This window comes from Peromyscus eremicus, chromosome 1 (genome assembly GCF_949786415.1).
Source record: "Peromyscus eremicus chromosome 1, PerEre_H2_v1, whole genome shotgun sequence".
Taxonomy (NCBI): domain Eukaryota; kingdom Metazoa; phylum Chordata; class Mammalia; order Rodentia; family Cricetidae; genus Peromyscus; species Peromyscus eremicus.
This window is the reverse complement of record NC_081416.1, coordinates 139,151,657-139,158,777: the sequence shown is the minus strand read 5'-3', so window position 1 is coordinate 139,158,777 and position 7,121 is coordinate 139,151,657.

The following is a 7,121-nucleotide window of genomic DNA, read 5'->3' as shown; positions in this document are numbered from 1 at the left end:
TGCCATGCAGGGTGGTATGCAGCACCCTGGAGTTCTGCCAAGGATGTGCTGGTACTTGTGGTCAGTGTTGTTGCTTGAGGCCAAGTTGATCGTCATGATCTGTGCTGCCACCAAAGCCCATCTTAACATCAGTGCTCCATGCGGTCCCATGTTGGTGTCCCTGGCCCATGCTGCTGCCAGGGCCATGATGATGTCTATCATCTGTGCTGTTGCCTGAAGCTATGTTGATATCTATTGTCCTACTACTACTGGAGGTGATGATGTCCATGGTCCCTTTTGCCAGCACAGGCCATTTTGGTGTCTGTGGTCTATGATGCTGCCTGAGACCATGTTGATGTTCATATTTGGTTTTATCACTGGAGGATAAATGGAAGTTCTTGGCATTGGCTAATGCCTGAGCCCATGTTGATGTCTATGGTCCATACAGCTGCCCAAGACCATGTTGATGTCCATGGACCAAGCTGCCACCAGAAGCCATGCTGATGTCTGTGGCCCATGTTACCATCAAAGGCCTTGTGGATGTCTGTAGTCTATGCTGCCCCATGAAGCCATGTTAATGTCGATGGTCTGTAATGTTGCCTAGAGCCAACGATGGTATCGGTGGTCCATGCCACCATAGACCATGTTGAAGTCTGTAACCCATGCTACTACCTGAGGGCATGTGGATATCTGTGGTCTGTGCTGCTGCCTGAAGCCATATTGATGTCTGTGGGCCATGCTGCCACTAGGGGCCATGTGGTGTCTGTGGCTTCTGGCTGGGGTAGGGGTGGGGAAAGACCCAGTTTGCTTTAAGGGGCTGACCACTGGGAGTTTAACCATGCTCCAGTGAGTATGTGGTCAACATATATTGGACTTGGTATATTTTTTTCCTTTTTTTTTTCTTTTTTAGGGGGAGGTCACAAGTGTGGCAGGGTTCACCTTGGAGGATTGGAAAGTGAGTGTGATTGAAGTGTGTTATGTGAAATTCCCAAATAATCAGTAAAAATATCATGTTGGAAAAAAAATCGCCTAATAAAAAATGGCCTATACTACTTTAGAAAATACAATATTTGAAACCAGCCTAGATGTTGAACAGATAAATGAAAGGAAAATGTGGCAATATGTACAAGAGAATTGTATTTTGCTGTAATGTAAAATGAAATGATATTCTTAGAAATATGAATGGAGCTGAAAGTCATAATGTTCATCAAAATAAGAAACACTTAGGAAGATATATATTACAAATACAGAATATAGGTTTATATTTTCATATATATATATATATATATATATATATATATATATATATACACAAGAGGAAAAGGTGTAAAAGGATGGGAGAATAGCAATCAATGAAACAGATACATGTAAATAGAACTGACATCTTTTAGAAGTAAGGACACCAGCAAGAGAAGAATGAGAAATTCTCACAATATAACCCATTACATATTACACTAACCTCCCAGAACACTCTCTTGGGTGCAAATCGTAAATCCTGAGAAAGTATTTGATTGATGGAGAGTAAGGATAAGAAAATGAACTTCACCGGGCGGTGGTGGCGCACGCCTTTAATCCCAGCACTCAGGAGGCAGAGCCAGGCGGATCTCTGTGAGTTCGGGGCCAGCCTGGGCTACCAAGTGAGCTCCAGGAAAGGCGCAAAGCTACACAGAGAAACCCTGTCTCAAAAAACCAAAAAAAAAAAAAATGAACTTCAGACAGAGAGACAGAAGGAAAAATATATGAAGAAAGCCTCACATTATATTTATGTAAGAACTGTCAACACAGAAAAGGAAACAATGGACAGAAGAAATAAACTTCAAATGGGGAAATAGACTTTAAATAACACCTCTGAAACAGAGTTTCTAACTAAAATGCGGACAATCCCTTGTGATACAATAGTTAAAAGAGCTGAGGGAAAATCCCTTGCTAGTAAACTCAGATATATACATCACATTGTGTTCTTTATCTCACAATAAAAATTATTTTTGGAAAACAAGAACCTGATTTTGATTGAACACATGTAATCACAACATTCAGGAGCTCATAAAGGAGCATTCTGTTTGAGGATGAATAGGCAGTATGTAAAAAAACTGGCCACTTACTTACTTTTCAAAACTGAAAGTAGTACCCTCTAACCCAATACAAACTATTCTTGTACTTTTTTTTCTTAAAAAGTATAGTGAAAAAAAGGTAAAAGATGAAAATGAATAATTAACATACCTATAGGACATTTTGGACACACAATATCAATCTAGCAACTGACTTCTATAACAAAGACAGAAAGATACTGGTACCCATACATTCAATGATAAGCATTCATTTCTCAAAACAAATTGTTAAATATCCATAGAAAGTGAGACATCAGTATTTGTTCTTATTAGTATGTATTAATTATATATGATATGTTTCATGACTTTTCATAAATATATAGAGCATATACAATGGTTGCTGGGGAGGGAAAACTAACATGACGCATTGGATAACCAAAACTGACAAAATAGCAAGTAGCAAAGGGAACATTTATACATAGCACCTCCCCCACTCAAGCTTAAGGGACAAATACTGTAGAAGAAATATAAGATGCAGAAGTCGTGTGAAATACTATGCATGACATGGCCATTGACCTCATGAAAATAAGGAGTTATGGAACTTCCCCATGAACTATAACACAAGATCAAGAGAGCCAACCTCACAACATTAATGGGAGAGAGGCTCAAGAAATTCAAAATTGGGGCTGTAGAGATAGCTCAGAGGTTAAAAGCATTGACTGTTTTTCAAGAGGTCCTGAGTTCAATTCCCAGCAACCAAATGGTGGCTCATAACCATCTATGATGAGATCTAATGCCCTCTTCTGGAATGCAGGCAAACATGCAGAAAGAACAGTATACATAATAAATAAAATAAATCTTAAAAAGAAAAAAAGGAAATTTAAAATCTAACTAAGGAGTTACTAGTAATTGATGGTTGCTTGGGAAGGGAAGTCATTTTTCTTTGGACATTTGCTCCTGAAAAGTTGTTTAGACTCAGGTGCATGGTCCCATACCCAGGCACATGCGGATGGTACTAATTGAACTCAGTAAGACTTTTTTTAAAAATGGTAAAATGGTATTAATAAATGCAAGCAATGGTTCTTTGAGGGAATAAACATGATTGACAGACCCTTTGCCTAACCAAGCAAAAGAAAGAGTAACACAAATAACAGAATCAGTAATGAGCACAGACACATTACAACAGACACCAAAGAAATATAGAATATTTTAAAGGAATACAGAATATTTTAAAAACCTGTACATGACTAAGTTGAAAAATTAGAGAGAAATGTATGAATTTATTGATTCATCCAAACTACCAATGTTAAAACAAGAAGAGACCAATAACCTAAATACTCCTGTAACAAAAGAAATTATAAAATAATAAAAAGTCTTCTACCTGAAAAGAGACATTACATCTATAAATTGATGTTGACTTTATCAATCTGTGAACACATGATAACTTTCCACTTTCAAGTGTCTGTTTCAATCTCTTCAGCATTTTAAGTGTTAATTATAAAGGTCTTCCTTCCTCATCTTTGTAGGTTTATTCCAAGACATTTTCTTATTTTCTTGACTTTGATATTGTAAATGGGGGCGTGTCCATGGTCTTTATCAATGTGTCTGTGGTTGGTTTGCATAGAAAGGCTACTAATTTTTGTAAGTTGTGCTTGTAATCTGTCACTATGAAAAAGTTGTTGGTTATTTCTAGAAGTTTCCTGGTAAAATTTGGGGGAATCTGTAATATGTCACATGAAAATAGAGATAGTTTGAATGAGTTCTTTTTCTATTGGCATTTGTTTAGTTTCCTTCACTTGTCTTACTACTCCAGCTGATGTTTCCATTCCTATATTAAAAATGAGTACAGTGAGCATCTCTCATTTCTGATTTTAATGACATTGCTTTAAGTTTTTCTCTATTTAGTAAAATGCTGGCTATGGGTTTGTTATATAACCTTTACTATGTAGACATATGTTCACTCCAGTCCTACTCTTTCTAGTACTTTCATCATGAAAGCATGTTAGAGTTTGTCAAAGGCTTTTTTTGCCACTACTGATATGATCATGTGATTTTTATCTTTAAGTCTATGTATATGATTTATTATATTTATGGGTTTATTTATATATGAACCAAGTCTACATTGCCAGGATAAAGACAGCCTGGTGATAGTGGATGATCTTCTTGATATGTACTTGTATAGAGTTTGCCAGAATGTTATTGATGAGTTTTGCAACTGTGTTCTTCAGGGATATCGGGCTGTAGATTTATTTGTGTGCATACAAATAGAGCAATAGAATAGGTGATTCTTCTGTTTATATATATTTTTAAAAGTTTAAAGATTGGTTGTCAGTCTTCTTTGAAAGTCTAGAAGAACTCAGTGATAAATCCAAATGGGCTGGAATTCCTTAATTTGCAATCTCAATCAAAATACTCACAACACTTTTCACAGAAATAAAGACCAAGCATTCTAAATTTCATTTGGAAACAGCAAAAATACCAGCTAGGCAAAGAAACCCTGAACAAAAGAGCACAGGAGACATTTCTATTCCAGACTCTCAGATATTATAAAGCAACCATATAATAAATCTAAAGTAATAAAAATAATATGGCATTGGCATAAAAGCAAGCATGTACACCAATGGAATAGAATAAAAGACTCAAACATATGTAATCATAACTACAGTCAGCTGCATTTGACAAAGAAGCAAACAAATCATACATTGGAGGCAAGACATCATTCTCAACAAATGGTGCTGGGAAAACACGGTGCCCACCTACAGAAAAGAGAAGTAAAACCATATCTATCACCTTGCACAAAAATTAGATCCAAGTGGATCAAAGACCCTAATTTGAATTCAGAAACACTAAAACTTCTAAAAGAAAAGATAGCTGAACCTTACAGTTTCCAAACAGGACTCTATTTGCCAAGAATCAACAATCAACAAATGAGACCTCATAAAACTAAAAAGCTTTGTACACCTAGGGAAACAATCAATTGAGAAGAAACTCACAGATTGGGAGAGAAGCTGTGCTAGCTATATATTTGACAGAGGGTTATTTACAGAATATACAGAGAATTTTTTAAAAAGTCAAGGAAAAAAAGATTCAATTAAAAATGAGATAGGGATCTAAACAGACTTCCTTCACAACATAAGAAATAATAATGGCAAAGAAATACCTCAAAAAGTTTCTTATCCATAGCAAATAGGGATGCATATTAAAACAGCTTTTAGACTTTATCTTATTCTATCTGAGTGGCCAAGATCAACAAAACAACTGCCAAAAAGTGCTGGTGAGGCTGTAGAGAAAGAGGAACTGTCATTCACTGTTGTCAGGAATGCAAACTGATGGAGTCAGTCTGGAAATCAGTATGGAGAATGCTCAAAAAAAATCTACCTCACGACTCAGTTATTCAACTCCTTGGCATATGCCCAACAATATCAACATCACACTTCAATGATAGTTGCTCAGTAAAGTTCATAGCTTCCCTATCCACAATAGGCAAGAAATGTTAAAAGCCTAAATATCATCCTTCTACAGTTGAATGGGCAAAAAATACTTCACATATATACAATGGAATGTTATTCAACTGTAAAGAAAAATGAAATCATGAAATTTGCAAGCAAATGAATAAACCTGGAAAAGAGTATATTGAGGGAACCCAGACCTAGAAAGTTGTCAGTATATTATTTTTCGTGTGCAATACATGTTCTTTTTCATCTGCAGTTTCTAGCTCCAAATCTTCAGAGGTGAATGTACAACATGGAATAACCACTGAATTCAGAAAAAAAAACAGATCAAGGCGGGGGGTTGAGAGGGGGAATAGCTGAATACTGGTGATAAGAAGTAGGACATGAAAAAGTGAGGAAAATATAGCATCAATTGGGGAGGGGGTAGGGACAAATAGCACCAAAAGGGTTTGATAAAGCATCAAGAAATTATTTTATATTTATTTAAAATTATTGTGTGTATACATATTAAACACAAATAGATAATATAGACATCTTTCTGTGTGTGTGTGTATTTCTTTTTTTAAGAAAAAGGTTTTATTCATTTTATATACCAATCAAAGATCCCCCTTTTTCCTTCTCCTGCCCCTCCAGTCTCCCCTTCCCAACCCACCTCCCATTCCCTCCTACAAGAAGGTAAGGCCTCCCATGGAGAGGTACATTTAGTAGAAGCAGGTCCAAGCCCCTCCCCCTGCCTCAAGGCTGTGCAAGGTATCCCACCATAGAAGCCGAACCCAAAAGGCCTGCTCATGCACCAGGGATGGATGACGGGTGGGCAATGGAGGGTAGGGGTTGGGGGATAAGAACACAAGGTAACATGATAGTTGAGCTGGCACAGAGATGGAGTGGGGGAGAAATGGAAAAGACACCATGATAGAGGGAGATATCATGGGAATAGGGACAAAATGGGTGCTAGGGAAGTTCCCAGGAATCCACAAGGATGACCCTAGCTTAAACTACTGGCAGTAGTGTTTGTATTTCTTAAAGGAAATTAAGGAACTTGTCAGTACCTGACATGAGAAACCTCCTTTCAAGTGTTGGTCAGGATAGTCCAATTGACTCTGCAAACAATATAGAATATTGCTATAGTGATGTATCAGTTGTTTACCTCTCAAGGGTTGTGGATATGCCCCTAATGCTAATTCAGATGACTAGAGGTGGATCTGACCTGAAAGCCTCTTTTTGTGGTCTAGATTCCATGGTTGCAGAAAGTACTATGCCAAGGGAGGGGAACAATTAAAATGTCTTACCCACTCATAACATGCATGAACTATCACAATTACCAGCATGACAATATATCCATAAACATACAATAAGGGACACTCACAAGTCAGTGGTAACAAATAGCTGTCTAATTGGACTTCAGGCCTACAGAAAAGGAAGGAAATCATGCCTGGTACTGGAAACCTAGCCAGCTTCCTAGAGCAAGTGGGGTCATGGGCCTTATAAAGTATCTACTACCACTCCCCATTTATATGTGTTTGTGTATATATGTGTATACATATATATATATGTATGCACATATGTAGGTGTACAGTATGCATATGTGTTCATGTATAATATGCACATATGTGTACATGTGTATGTGTACATCTATCACTAT